Here is a 16,216-nt window from a genome sequence, read left to right as displayed (position 1 = left end):
TTTCCTGCTCGTTGGTGCATTTTCCATCGTTGCATCAACCATCTGTCCATCTGCCTGATGCAACCCCAAGGCAACTTCTGTCATGCAGCAAGCTCCTGATAGCTCGACTAACCCCACCCCCCCCTCCCCCCCCCCCCCTCCACCCACCACCACCCCTATGGCTTAATTTGTCACTACCGCTTAATAAGTCGTGGTTGCTCTCAGTATCCCGGCCGTGTTTACTGGGCTTTGAATAATAATAGTAATAATAATAATAATCCTTGCATTTGATACAGCGCCTCATCACGTCGTCGAGACGTCTCAAAGCGCTTCACAGGATATACTGTCGAGTGGAGCGACTGTGTATTTTCTGGGCAAAACGCGACTGTCAATTGCGCGCAGCGACGTTCCACAAACAGGCTGCGGATTGAGCGACCTGATTTTTTTTGGGAGGGATTACTATACGATTGCCTCACTCGCCACTTCCGATAACTCATCCCTGAGTCATTTTTTTGCTTGGAATGACTAGTCATCAGGAGTTTGTTGCGTGCCAAAGCATATCCGTGGCTCTCCTGAGTGCTTTAATGGTGTGGGGCTGAGCTGTCAAAACACACATTGAAGTGTCACGTTTGGTCAAATAATATCTCCTCCTGACTTTGTAAAGCCTCACCCCCCCTCCCCAGCCCCAGAGACGTGACCCTAAGTATAAAATGCTGCTGTAATAATACTCCTTTCATTTGGTGTATCGCCTAACAAGCCAACCAACGTCCAAAAGCGCTTCACAGGGAATCGCTGTCAAGTGTAGTGACTGTGCTGATGGATGCCCAAACAATTCCATAGGGCTTAGAAAACCACACTAATGTAACTGTGGAATCTGGAGCAAAGGGCACAGGGTAGCTCCGGATTCTTAACATAGGCTCTTATTCATTCATTTATTTATTAATTCATTCTTCTACCGTTTTAATAATATAAAACTTTTGCCCACCGGAACTGTTTTTCCCATTTCAGTGGTTCTCGGTGTTTCGGATCTGATGAGTCGTTGCGGTGTCAATTGCCTCTGGAACCTGCCGCTGACTCCTGCTAACATCCTTTCACGATCACTCCTCGCTCCGCGGGCCTTCTGGTGATATTTCCCAACGCTGCCTATCCTATCCTCCTCGGGGCGAGGTAAGCAGGGTCTCCTCGGAGCTGAATATGCTCGAAGCTGACACGCTTGGCAACAGAATGTCAGAATCGAGCCAGCCCTTTGTGACGGTCTCTCTCTCCCCAGTCCGGTTCCTGAGCCAGGTGGGCTCGCAGTATTCCAGGACACCGCTGATGACAGCACAGCCCAGCCTCGCTCATTGGCAGGACTTGGAAAGGGCAGACTGGGGGCAGAGAGTCATCCTCCACAGCTCCTATTAGCCCTACAAGCCAAACCCCAATGGGTAGGGTGGTCCTAGCTGGACAAGCAGTGGGAAAGCTTGCCAGACAGCATCAGCACCGGCAGCCAGGCAGTGCTCACCAGACCTGCTCAGCAATGCTTTCCAAATGTTGCATTTTTCACCTCTAAAATACACGTTCCATTCCCCACCCCACCCCACCCCCATCAGGCGTCAACGAGGAAGAAGTATCTACGCTAAATTTTCTCTCCCTAGACCAAGGTCACTGAGGCCAAACAACCTTCCTCACTGCCACGGCCCACCATTGGGAGGTACGATACAACATACATTTATCCCTCGAGACGACGTCTCAAAGCGCTCGACACTGCTGGCTGGGGGTGGGAGCCGAAGAGGGGGGAGCGGAGGCGGGGGGGGAGGGGAGAGATGACTAAAAGCGCGGTCGAAGAGGTACATCTTGAGAGTTAGATCTTGAGCGAAGTGAGGGAGGGAGGGGGGGAGGAAGGGAGTCGGAAGGACTTCAAGATGGAATTATGGAGTTTCAGAGAGTGACAGCGGCAGATAGGGCAATGTTTGACATTTTTAAAACTTTAAAAAAAAACTTTTATTTCACTTTGAGGTCAGTTCGATGGACCTCACTCAGGGATTTTTGTTTCTAGCGTTTTCCTAGGTTCCTAAGAATCCCAGGTTGATGGAGGCAGTGGAGGGTTTCTGGTGCCCCTGGATTCATGAGGGGAGAGGGGAGAAAAGAGGAGAACATTTTAAGGAGAAGCAGATGTTCACTGTAATACGTGCGCACGTTCTGGAGGGGCTGAGATCGATGGCTGGAAACTGGATGCTGAAGGAAAATGCCTGGAATGTTTTTCAAGCTGCGACTAATGTAAATGTACAGTTAAACCAAACCCGTTCCCACAAATCAAAAACATCTGCGTCTCAAAGCCTGAGCTGGAGATTGAATAGCCAGCTCACTGTAGTAGGCTGTCTCCCATGTGAGGTAGGGTCACTTGGGAGAGGTAACCAACGATGGCAATGGTAACTTAGTGGCTGCGCTCCAGTGTGAATCAACACATAATAATAATCCTTATATAATAATAATCCATCCTCGCCTTGATACAGTGCCTTTCACCTAGCGAGGACGTCCCAAAGTGTTTCACAGGATATAACGTGAAGTGGAGTGACTGTGTAGTCGAGGGCAGTCAATTTGCACACAGAAATATCACGAAGCGAATGACCAATTTCATCCCAAGGATTGTTGGCCAGGACACCAGGAGAGAGAAATTCCCTTTGCTGTTCGAATAGGGCCGTGGGATCTTTAATGTCCACCTGTACAGGCAGACAAGGGATCGGGTTAACGTCTAATACAACCTCAAACATGGCAGAGCTCCAGAGCACTGCAATGGAGTGTTAGTCTAGACTAGTAGCTCAAAGTCCTGACATGGGGCTTGAACCCACAACCTTCTGACCTTAGAGGCAAGGGCACCACCGACTTCGAATTTTTACCAAAAACAAACAGAACTCAAATGTTAGAGAGTGTAACCGCCAGTAAATTACGCTGCGATGGTTTGAAATAAAACAAAATTAAGTATTGGAGGTCAATTCCACAGCCCTTGGGCTGTGGGCTGTGTCGTACCAATGCAATTCTATTCTTGCAACATTTTTTCAGTGAGTTTCACTCGACAGTCAAAATTACCCTGAGTCATTATTATGCATTGTAACCGCCTAAACTGGCAAAGGCTGGTTCAACCGCGATTCCTGTTTTCCGGAAAAAAAATTCATGAGGTCTTACACGGTACACAACAAGTCATTGTTTGACTCATTTAAAAAAAAAGCTCGATACTGTCACGGAAGAGGGTAGGGTGTCTATCCAGGAAGGATGAGATCAGATGGGCCAAAGGGCCTTCTTCATCTGGACCAATCTTGTTCATTTCAAATAATAATAATCCTTGCATTTGATACAGCGCATTATCGTGTCTTCGAGACGTCTCAAAGCGCTTCACAGAATATACTGTCAATTGAATTGACGGGATATTTTGTGGGCGAAGCAATAAACTCAATGTACGGGTAGAAAGTTCTATCCGGGTCTATTCAGTCACTACGCTTTACTGTATATTCAGCGATGAGCTTTGAGACGTCTCGAAGACGTGATAAAGATTTATATCAACCGCAAAGGATTATTATTATTATTTATGCAGCATCACAGAATTTGGCAGAGTGTTAAAACACAGCCTTCATTTTTGAAGTCTGTAATATTCTTTTGAGAATTCCAACGACTTGCCAAATTCTGGAAAACAGAGTTAGGAACATAGGGGAGGAAAAGAATATAATAATAGTAATAATAATAATAATCATCCTTGCATTTGATTTAGCGCTTTATCATGTTGTTGAGATGTCTCAAAGCGCTTCATAGAGTATTCTGCAAAGTGAATTGACTGTATATTGTGTGGGTGAAACGCGGCAGCCAATTGCTCGCAGTAACGTCCCCCAAAACACTCGTGGATTGCCTGACCAAATTATTTATTTATTAGAAGGGATATTACCCCCTGGAAAGTGATCCGCCAATCGACTAACATCCGGGTTCCTTCCTACTGCTCGATGAACAGAGGCGTGCGGAGTAAGGAAACTTGTCTGAGGTTTCACCCTGAGAAAAACAAAGAAACAGAAGGAATCTAGTTTACTACATCTTGGCAGATCTTTGAATTGCAATGCCTTACCCTTTGGCCAAACCGCGTAACATCTCGATTAATCTCGACCCAACTGCAATTGCTACTGAGGCCAGAGCGGGAATTGAAATTATTCTGTGCGTTGGGAGGGTTGGGAGATTTTGTTCCCAGTCACCAAAACCGGTGCAGTCACTTCAACGAACTGGAATTAACTGCGCGCTCTGTGCAGTGTATTCAACACTGTTGAACACGAGTGAATAGGTGCTGTAAGCGTCACTGGTGCAGATACACTGATCTGTCCTGCTGCCTCGTCAGTATCAGCGCTCTCTCTGTGTGCCAATGGGATGGATGGCGCTTACATCGGAATCACACCAGTTTGCCAAAGGCTGACAGAGAATCCCAAAGGTTCCATCTCTATTTATTTCATTCAACTGCGTGAACCGATTACGCTCTCACCCCGTGAAGCTGCCCGACAGCGAGGACTGATTCTAGTGAATGTCAACTCAGTGCACCGTTTTATTGGGGCAGTTTTAGGGATGGGCACAAGGAAGTATTTCTTTACATAAAGGTGGTTAGTCGACAGCTGTAAGGATGGTTAAGTAAATAATTACTGTCGCATTTAGATGCAACGCCTTTCAAGTCACGGGGGGGACGTCTCGAAGTGCTTCACGGGACGAGCTGTAAAGTGAAGTGACTGTGCACCCCCGTAGGCAAACGTGCCTGGTCTACGAGGTCAAGCCCCGGCATGGGTGGGGCAGGGGGTGGGGGGTTGAAACCACAAAACCTTGCCAGAGGCAAGAGTGTGCGACCAATTGAGCCGAGCTGACACCCAAAGAGGCAATCCGTCCACTGCATTGTCCGTGTGTGCTTTTCGCAAACTGTCTGTAAAAGTAAAGTCATTTGGTGTCTCTGGGTGTGTTGGCGTGTGTGTGTTTATGTGTGTGTGTGTCTGTTACCCACGTTACCATGGAAATATTAACAGCTGCTCCCTGGCACTTTGCCGACGGCTGATCCCGCAGCCTTTAAATAGAGAGCTGGACTTGCTCAGTCCTGGCAAATCCTGCTCTGGTGTCAAAGAAATGCATTGGGGCGGACGTACAGGCCATTGATAGCCAGCGGGCTAGCCACCTGGTGAGCTCCTTCCCCACCGGGCCGTATGGCTCTCCCATATCTGAACATGTCCGCTAATAGCAGTCACTGAGACAGCCACATCTGTAGCTCAGAGTTATTCGCATAAGGCATTAAACCCAGATCCCATTTGTCTGTTCAGGTGGAGGTTAAAGATCCCACTGCACCGTTCGAAAAGAGAAGCGAGTTTCTCTCTGTTCCCCCGGTGTCCGGGCCAACAATTCCCCCCAAATAAAATTGGTCACTCGCTCCGTAGCTGTTTGTGGGACCCGCTGTGCGCCACGGGGGCTATCGCGTTTCCCCAACAAAACACACAGCCACTCCACTTTACGATATGTTCTGCGAAGCACTTTGAGTCGCCTCGATGATGTGATAAGGCGCTAGGTCAAATGCAAGGATTATTTTTATTATTGTTGTTGTTATTATGGGTGAAAGGCTCTCACCAAGGCAATTTTCACCCCCAATTAAGCCTTTGAAGTTCATCCAGCTTTTGCACTCATAGAATTCAACACTGTGGTGATGAGTCAGTGCGAAAGGGCACTCTGCAATCAGGAGCAGCGACACAACCATAATACACTGCAGAGTCGACCGACTTACGTATTTGCAGGCAAAAGCAGCAGCCAGTTTGCTCCCAGCAATGTCCCCACAAACAGCTGTGAAGCAAGTGATCAATATTACTTGCAGGATTGTTGGTCAGGACTGCAGGAGAAACTCCCTTCCCTTTTCGATACGATATATCCTGCGAATTGCCTTGTGAGACGTCCTCGAAACGAAAGGAGATAATTCCAGGATACTGATTATTATTATTTTTTAAACAAATCCACCCAGTTAGATCGCCTTAATCAATAAGGAGGGTTAATGGGGCCTTAGACACTGAATAACATTTGCACGGACGGGTAGCGTTGCGTTAAAAACCCTACCACTCAGTCCGTTGAGGGTGCGGATTCCAAAAGGCCGGGCACTTACCCGGAAATTATCGCAGTTACTGCGCTTGAAAGAGAGAGGAAACGGGGAAGGAGCCGACGAGGGTGCATTGAGATCGAGCGCCCTGGGATGCCACCCTGGGTGGAGGGGCACGATATCACTGCATGTTGTTGAGATCCAGCGCTGCAACTGGAACCTGGGCTGGTTCGCAGCCAGTTCCGAATTCCAATTCCTGTTGAATAACAGCCCTTGCGCCGTTTCCAGGAACACAGTTACGCAAACCAGGACCAGCCACATGCTGGAGTTGAACCATTGCACCACATGACTTGTGCACACTGGAACTGGCAACGAGCAAGGAACAAAATGTTTCTGATGGACCGACTGACGAGAGTCAGCTCTTGGCAACGCTGGACGAGAAAATACCTTGCAGTTTGCTAGACGCTTCCAGCCACAGCTGGACGGGCACCAACTAGCAAGTTCTTTTTGGATCGGTCTTTAAAACAAACACCGCCAGACGCAAGCGAAAAACGAGAGAGCCTGGGCTCGGCAGACTCCCCAGTTCGCGATACAATCACGCGGCGCCTTTCGCGTCGGAAAGACGGCCGCGACTGCTTGTGGGACACCGCCGCGCGCAAGTGGCTGCCGCGCTTCGCCCACAAAACGCACGGTCACGACTCTGTATCTTCCGTGAATGGTGTCGTCCTTCGGATGAGATGTCAAACCAAGGTCCCGTCGGTGAAAGATCCAAGATGAAGTAGAAAGTTAAAGATTTACGGCGCCATTCGTGCCTTGTGGGTAAATTGGCTGCCGAAGCGCTTTGGGACGTCCTCCCGACGTGAAAAGCGCTATATCAAATGCAAGGATTATTATTGTTTATATTATTTTACTGCCAAGTTCAGTGACCTTTCATCGGCAAACCCCGCAGCCAGTTTGTGCACAGCAAAGTCCCACAAATCAGCAAACAACCCATTAACAGAGAGACAGATTGTCCAGGACACTGGGACAAACTCCCTTATCTGTTTGAATAGCGTCATGGGCCCTTTTACTGTCCACCTGACCAGGCAGACGGGACTTCACCGGAGCGTTGGTGAACTGAGGTGAAGTCCCGCCGTGAGGCTTGAACCCACAACCTTCTGACCCAGAGCGGAGAGAAACAAATCTGCGGAAACACTACTTCAGTGAGCGAGCGGTAAACGTTCGGAACAGGCTCTCTGGAGGGGCGGTGGAAGCGGAAAGTGTTGTTCGTTTCAAGAACAAATTTGATAGATTTCTGTTAGAGAATAATATCTGGGGATACAGTATATAGTTTGGGACACGACATGTCCAAGCGACTTCCAGGATGGGGGTGGAAGGCGAACTCGATGGGTCTTGGTCTTCTTACGCCGAGCAACTTTCTCATGTTCTTACGAGTGTCAGCGACTGAGCCAACACGGCTGACATCAAACGCACAGGCTAAGGGGCTGAACTTTCGACTCTTCCGAGCTTTGACATTCCACAATAACAAGTTCTGTTTTTCCCTGCACTGCAGTCGGAGGTGTTTTGGAACAACTCGCCAAAATGTCTCGTTTGCTCCACTAAAGTCTCCGTGCTGCGTAAACCGTGCAAAAGTTGCATGGGCGATCTGCTTTTAACCGTGACTCAGTCAGGCAGTCATCAACACAGACACAACATTTATTGGCAAATTTAAAAGGAGCCTTTTTTTTGAAAAAAAAGAGAGAAAACATGCAGTATTTACTTTTTAAAAAATGTTAGCGTGACGCCCGTACCACTCCCTGCACTGTTTATGTTTTTAACTATCCTCCGCTGGGGGACGGGGGGAAGGGGCCGGGGGGGGGTGGGGTGGGGGGTGGGAGAGGAGGTAGGCGGAGGTTCCTTGCAAATAAACTGACTCCAAATTAATGTGCTTGGCAACTGGATGTTGGAATCGAGTCAACCCTCGGTCTTGGTAGTCCGCAGTACTCCCGGGCACTGCTGATGGTAGACAGGCTCATTGACAGTACTTGGGAGGGGAAGATTAGTCACTGAAAGCAAGGTTCCTGTGAGCCCTACAACCTTAGACCTAACAGGTAGGCTGGTCCAACGGGAAGCTTTCCAGGCAGTGCTCTCAATGGCAAGCTACGCAGTTTTGAGCTGGTTAAACCCCAGCAGTTACTCCAACACACGCTCTGGGGTCAGCCAAGCCTTGGCTCTCACCAAACCATTGCCTGATACTCTCAGAAATTTCCCCAGGTTCATCCCTGAGACAGGGAGAGTTTTGTGCGTGGGCGGCCCACATAACGAGGGACTCTCAATCTGGTCTGGATAGTCTTTAAGCGCGGTGACGGGGTTTTCTGATACGTCAGACACTCGACTGACCAAAAGAAAAGGGAACTGTCCCCTTTGCTACCTCGGTAAAATAACATTAAAAACAACTGTAGTTGCAATGAAGCTAAGTCAGTATGGAGTCAGTAAGGCAGAGCGGGAGGCTGAGGCAGATCTGCAGCACATTTCTGACCCGTATGTGCCCTCTCTCCAGCATGTTCAGATTGCTTTGCGCACGACACTGCTTCATTGTGCACACACACTGAATCCCTAACAGCTGTCTTCTATGCACCAATGACTCTCCACTGATATCTCCCGTCGGGTTCCTGGGCTTTCCACACTCTGCGTTGACTAAAGTTTTGAACCGCAAGTGGTGGCTGGCGTTAATTCATCCGTCGGAATATAGACTGCGCAAGGGCACGCCTCACTTTTCCTTTATTTTACTTGGGTTGGGGGGAATAATAGGGAGAAAGGGGGCAAGAATAGGTGGCAGGCATTTGTTTGGCTGCGAACACACACACAGTCACTGCACTTTACAGTGTATCCCGCGAAGCGCTTTGATGCCGACATGATCAGCCGCGTTTATTGCGAATTAACCCCACAAAGTGTGCTGCTAGGGTTGAAACAATTTGTCTGTTAGTCAATGCGCAGCTGCGTAGCAAATTAATTGGAACCTTTAATAGTGCTACGAAGGGGGTGGGGGGGTGGGGGGAATAAGACCCCATCACCCTTCACCCCCACATCATAACAGTGATTGTCGTCTCTCCCAGACGTTAATAATAATAATTCTGGAAGCAGTAAGTATACCGCAAGGGGGAATCTGAAAGAGGAGATTAGCATTGAAAAACAAACCCAAGCTCCGCAGAGATACTTATTGACAGGACTGCTCTGCACTGTATTAACAAAAATAAAAACCCAACATGTGCTACGTGCAGTACGAGCTGCAGGACTGTTGAACGTGTTATGTGTATCTCCACCGACGTTTCAGCTTCTGTTCTCTAGCTCCCGTTAACCCTGTGAGCCAAAGCCCTAACGGGTAGGGTGTCCAAGCTGGACAAGCAGCTGGAAAGAGCTTGCCAGACAGCAATATCGATGGCAAGCTATGTAGTTTTAGCTGGTTAGACTCCAGCAGTTACCCCAACGCACACTCTGGGGTCCCCCAAGTCCTTGGCTCTTGCCAACCTGCGCCTAATACGTTGCGGAATTAGGTAAGCAGGGTGCATCCCTCCAGGCGGAGAGGGGGGGAGCGAGAGAGAGAGAGTGTGTTCCATTCCAACAATCTATCTCTGTGATTCCCATATGTAGGTGGGATGCATGGAAATCTCAGCTTGGTTTGGAGACTCTTAAGCATTGGAGTGTCAGCTTAAACTATGCAAAGTGAGACAAAGTCAGCTATCAAGTCCTAAGCGTTGCTCCTGTGAAGCGCTTTGAGATGTTTCGACAATAATAATAATCCTTGTGTTTGATATAGCGCTTTTCACATTTTCTAGACGTCTCAAAGCGCTTCACAGAATGTACTGTAGGGCGAATTGACTGTGTATTTTGTGGGCGAAACGCGGCAGCCAATTGCGCACAGCAGCGGCCCACAAACAGTCGTGGATTGAGTGACCAAATCATTATTTTTTTGAGGGAATATTAGCCCCGGAAAAAGTGATCCGCCAATCGACTAACGCCGGGTTCCTTCTTGCAGCTATTTAAACAGAGGCGTGACACCCGCTAATGTAAATCAAATGCAAAAATTAATAATATTAATAACTATCATTACTATTATTATTACTGAAGTCAGTAAGTAATGTGGTCGAATCGGAGAACCCAGTGAATGGTTAGTAAAAAGTCCCATTTACACAGAAAAAGTACCTCTGGAATGTACCTCCAGAGTCTCCAAAAATCCTGCTTGCTTTGCTCTCTCTCTCACTCTCTCTCTCTCCCTCTCGCTGCGTTCAAGACGTCTCTCTTTGACCGCATTTGTTGGTGAATGCCCTTCAGCTTTTCCTGCCTCTGACTTGCTGGAGTGTTCCCTATTTTTTTTTCGCGAAGCCGTTCGAGATATTTGCCCTCCGCTGTATAAGTGCAAACGTACGCCAAAGCTCTGGCTCCATCTGCTCCAGAGCAAAGCAAAAGTGCAGTGTTTTTACCTCTGCTTTAACATAACATAGCATAACATGTCGGAGCAGGAGGAGGCCATTCAGCCCTTCGAGCCTCTGCCCCGCCATTCAATCATGGCTGATCTTCTAATCTAACTCCAGCTAATACCCTGACCCTGCCTTATCCCCATATCCCTTAATCCCTTTTGCAATAAGAAATCTATCTATCTCAGTCTTGAAAATGCTTCTAATATTTCCCCCCCCCCCCCCAAACTACAGTCACTACACTGCAAAGCGCTTTTTGACAATAATAATAATCCTTGCATTTGATATAGCGCCTTATCACGTCTTCAAGACATCTGAAAGCCCTTCACAGGATACGCTGTAAAGCGAACTGACTGTACGTTTTGTGGGCTTTGTGATGTCCTCCTGTTGAGGAAATGTACCCAAACTTGGATACCAAATATAAGGATTATCATCATTATTATTATTATTATAATTGCACACTGAATTCCGACAGTCACAAAAGCTTGATGCCTGCTTTCGTGCGTGCCCTGAACTTTTTCGAACGCTGCCTGACCCGAGTGCCCTTTTTTTTTTCTTCGCCTGTGAGTCTGTAACAGTGGTACAGTGGCCTTCAAAACAGGAAATAGCAGGTAACCATAAATGGAAACTTTATAAACTGGGTTATAAGTGCAACACTCAGAGAACATCCTGGCTCAGTTGGTAGGGCTCTCACCTCCGAATCAGAAAGTTGTGGGTTTAATTCCCTCACTCCCCCACCCCCCCCACACCACCGCACACCCCTATCGGGACTTTGAGCTCACAGTCTCGTTCCGATTAACTGAATGCCTTCATCTTGTTCAATAGCCGTCTTCTCGAAGCGTACTTTCCGACATTCATGTTAACTCAACGGCTTCCAGTCAGCGCTCAGGCTCACATGAGCGTGTGGTGTAAAGCCGAACAGCAACACAGCAGTAAAATCTGTCTATTCCAGTGCCAGCAACACCTGGCAGGGTGTATATTGAAGTTTTTTGGGGCATGAATAGAGCTTTTGTTAAGGCTAATGTGTTTTGTTAATAACGACACGGCCGGCATTGTGACTATTGGAACCTGACATAGGGAACGTAGGAAAACAGGAATACGAGAATAGGAACAGGAAGAGGCCATTCAGCCCATTCAGCCAGTTCCACTTGGACTAAATCCCAAACTCCTGCCCTTTCATTATCTCCCTTAATACCTCTACCACCCAGCTCTTTGTCCATCTTTCTTCTGTGCGCAATCGACTGTCGTGTTCCACCCACAAAATATACAGTCACTTCACTTTACAGTCTATTCTGTGAAGAGCTTTGAGACGTCTCAAAGGCGTGATAAGCAACCCGTTGTCAAGTGCAAGGATTATTGCTATTATTTTTGTACATCTCCTATTGATTTCCTCTCTACAATATATGGGCCAGAAATTTCCAAATCTTCGCGACTCTCTGCGTGAAGAAACGACTCCCGACCTCACTTCTAATTCTCTCGTCACTGATGTTCGGGCTATCAGTCTGGTTTGGACGCTGTTGAGCACGACGATGGGTTTCCCCGTTGCGCAGGACACCCCAGCTGACCGAAACAAAACGTTCAAAGCATTGCCCAGCTTGTAATAAATCCCTTTAGCGCAATGGCAAGAATCATGTTCACTGTCAAACCTATCGCTCCTTTCATTATTTGAAATGCCTCGGACCACTGTTTAACCTCCTTTTCTCTTGTCACAGCCGCCAGCAACAACAACTTGCATTTATGTAGCACCCTTCCCGCTGCCCACCACCACCACCACCACCAACAAACAACAAATTCAAGCCTCTCGAGTCCAGATATTCATTCTCGTCAATCATCGCTGCACACTGTCCAAAGCTACAACAACAACTAGCACTTATATAGCGCCTTCCGCACAGGATAGCGTCTCAGAGCGTGTAACCGTGGCAGAGCCTGACTCCGAGCCGTGGTGGGGGTGTGGGGGGGGGGAGCTGACCGTAAGCACAGTCGAAGAGGAAGGTTTTACAGGCGGGACTTGAAAAAGGGGAGAGAGGGGGGGGCAGGGCGGAGGGATTGAGGGAGAGTGGGTGCCCGAAACTGAACGCAGCCCTCCCTGCGAGTGGGGTCTGTGTATAACCTCTTTGCTTTCTTTTATCTTACACAAGGAGAGTGGTGTGTGTCCGTTGCTTCTGCATGAATGCTATTTGCTGCTTGTTGTCCTTTGCTATCTGCCACACGTTTAAACAGCGCTCGCTGTTTACGCACGCCTGGAGGCAATGATATTCTCGGGCGCTTCATGAATTTGCACGTCGCGCTGGGCACTCGCTGAAACCTGCTTAGCAAGCACAGTTACTGCTGCTGCGGCAGATAGGATTCAATCAGGAGCCCCGGATTGTGCTGTTATGCAAAGATTTTAGAACCGAGCCCCAAACTCACTGACTCAATGTAGGGCAGCGGTGGGTGGTGTTAGCAGGAGGCAGAGCTACAGCAAACCAATCAGAGAAATGCCTACAAGGAATGGGAAACCCTCGCTCGCTCGATTGCTCTGTGTCGGAGCCAGTCGAATCGACATTGTGATTAGTTCTGTTCGCTTTGCTGAACGCAGTGAATTCCTCAAAGTGCTCCGGGCTGTTCTGCTCTTTGCGTTACATTTTTTTTAACAGTACCGTATGTCCCTCGCGAAGCTCGACAGATTAAATCAAGGCGTTTGGCCCATAAAACGCGCAGTCAATTCACTTTACCGTGTATTCTGTGAAGCGCTTTGAGACGGCTCAAGGAAGTGATGAGGCAATATATCGAACGCAAGGATTATTATCATAATAATGTTATAAAGTTGATGCATAAATGGGAGAGAAGGGAATAGAGGAGTAGTGTAGAGGGGATTAGGAGGGGTGGAGGCATATGTGGATATAAACACTGGCGAGGATGAATTGGGCCAAATGATCTGTTTCCGTTCTGTAATGTTCTATGTAGCTCTGTGTGTTGCAATCCACTTATAAACAGCTTTGACATTTCATACAGTATTTATAATTCCGTGCAGTAATTATAATCTACCATCTTGTTTCCATTACTTACGATCGCAGAGGGATAATTTGGGGAGCAGAAAAATCGTAGCAAAATGGCCTTGGGATCTTCGGGATCTTTAATGTCCGACTGAACAGGTAGACGGAACATCACTTGACATTTCACCTGGGGGATGACACTTCCGACAATGCAGGGTTTCCCCCCTCCCCACCCCAGCAATGCATCGGTGCGTCAGTCTAGACTATTTCAATATAATTCGAATGTACATTTATCGAGAGCCTTTCACGTCGGGAGAGCATCCCAAGGGGCTACATTAAGGAATTTTGGAGCCGTGCCAATGCTATTGTGCTCCAGTCGGAGACCTATAAAATAAAGAGGTTTTGAGGAGATGTAAGATCAAGATGATTGGAGATTAAAAGCGAGCGTTTTCTTTGCCAAGCGCTTTGTGAATCAAGTGGAATTAATGTGAGTGCTGTTAAAGCGCTTGGATGAAAGCTCTGCCCACAAGGCTTGAAAGGCCTTTTTACTGTGGTCTTTTTATTGAGACTCTCCCCCCGCCCCCCCCTCACACTTCTCGCAGTTATAATACAATAATTCGTGCATTTGATACAGCGGCTTATCACGTCGTTGAGACGTCTCAAAGCGCTTCACAGAATATACTGTAAAGTGGGCGAAACGCGGCAGCAAATTACGCACAGCAGTGTCCCACAAACAGTCGTGGATTGAGTGACCAAATTATTATTTTTTTAAAAGGATTATCATTCCAATCGACTGACAACCGGTTCCTACTTACTGCTAGGTAAACAGGGGTGTGTGGAGCAAAGAAACTTGCCGAAGGTTTCACCATGCCCGCCCGGGAATCAAACCAGGATCCTTTTGCTTGCGGGGTGAGCGTGCTAACCTCTATGTTGCAGGACTCCACGCTTGGATTATTATTGAGATTCTGCAAAATAACCCCCTTATGCTTCTTGCATTGATAACTAAAGGCAATGGACTGACTGCCTTGTCAGACACCGAGCAATGCTCAGTGAAGCACGCAGCTTACGGTAATAATTGTCAGCACTGAATCTGAAATCTCGCACATTTCCAGCACCTTTTGGTTCTACGATTCGAACTGCAGCTCAACAGTGGCCAATTCCTGGGCACTTAGGTTTCCAGATACCAGGAAAAAGGAGCGAGCGACAGCTGTTGGCCAGGCAGTGGGATCCAAAGTAGACGGAGTAATGGATTCCAGAGAGCCACCGGCATGCGTTGCTGAGTGACTTGGAGCCAACTCAATCAACTCTTTAAAGCCTGTTTTGTTTGGGTAAAGGGAGAGTTAGCGGGTAATGGGGTAGGGCACCATAGAAGGGACACGTGGTTGAGACGTCTCAAAGTGCTTCAAAGAATAAAATGCAAAGTGAATTGATTGTATATTTTGTGGGCGAAACGCGGCAGCCAATTGGGCACAGCAGCGAACCCACAAACAGCCCTGGATTGAATGACCAAATTATTATTATTTTTATTAATTTCAAAACTCACTCTGGTCAAATATACACTGCATTCACCATTACTGTCGGAAACACTGACTGTCCAGCACCTTGGGACATCCTCCCAACGTGAAAGGTGCTATACAAATGTAATGTTGTTGTTGTTGTACTGCCTTGTGACAGAGAGAGTCACATGTTACGTATAACCTGAGACCTTCTGGCCTGTTCCTGGACCTTCTAACTGGCCTTTGCTTTGCTTTTTAAGTTCAGGAAAAACCTCTGAACTTTGGCAAACAGAGAAGCTACTTAACGAGGACTTGGATTGCTGACAAGTCGTGTCCAATTTACATTACAGCATCATAACAAGAGAGCTTGACTGGAACCCCTAAAGCAAAGGAACCGAGGAAAGCTAATCTGCGAAGCCTTCTGTTGAGCTGGGAATCAAGGATTTTACTGCAAATTATAATGACTGCGCATCTGTAGGCAAAAGCAATAAGCAATATGCACCCAGCAGTGCATTGAAGCATCAGCCTAGACGCGTTCTAGAACGAAAGCAGTCGGCAATGACATTACATTTTACAAGCTGACCATGAGCTGGGAACAGAATTATTGACATTACCTTTCGTGCAGTGCTGTACCTTCGCACAGGCTCCAATGCAAACCAGAAACACCCATTTAACCTTGCTGTGAAAACAATGTTCAAAGAGAGCCGGTGACGGTGTTGTTAGGCACAACAAACAAGAATGTAAATTCTATCAGACAGATTGACCTTAAGGCCATAAGGTGTCGGGTGAAAACGGCCGGGAGCTTTCTCAAACGCCGAAAGCAAACAAGTTTGTGGAGAGAAAGCTCGGCCGGGGAGTGCAGGGACAACCATTTGTTTATCGTTCATATAAACTTACAGATTCCGCCCACAAACATGCAATGTATACTGTTTTGAGGTGCCCTCTTGACGTTAAAAGCGCTGTATCAAACGCAAGAATTATTATTGTGCATTACTATGTAGCGCCTTTGGCTTATAAGCAACATCTCTAAGCACTCGGCGGAAAGATTGGTTAGAAACAAAGCGATTTCAGTATTTCCGAGACGCTGGCCTGTGTGAAGGGCGCCATATGAATGTATTTTTTTGTTGCAGATGGTGATTGTTCAGCTGGAGGCAAACATAGCAGTTAATTTAAGGCAGTGACGTTCTGGGAATAACAAACAATGGGCTGGGTGAGCAATTCGCTTGGATTTGATGTGGATTTAGC

This window comes from Callorhinchus milii, unplaced genomic scaffold, assembly GCF_018977255.1.
Source record: "Callorhinchus milii isolate IMCB2004 unplaced genomic scaffold, IMCB_Cmil_1.0 Scaffold21, whole genome shotgun sequence".
In the NCBI taxonomy this organism is placed as follows: Eukaryota; Metazoa; Chordata; class Chondrichthyes; order Chimaeriformes; family Callorhinchidae; genus Callorhinchus; species Callorhinchus milii.
The sequence above is the reverse complement of the archived record's forward strand: the minus strand, read 5'-3'. Positions refer to the sequence as shown.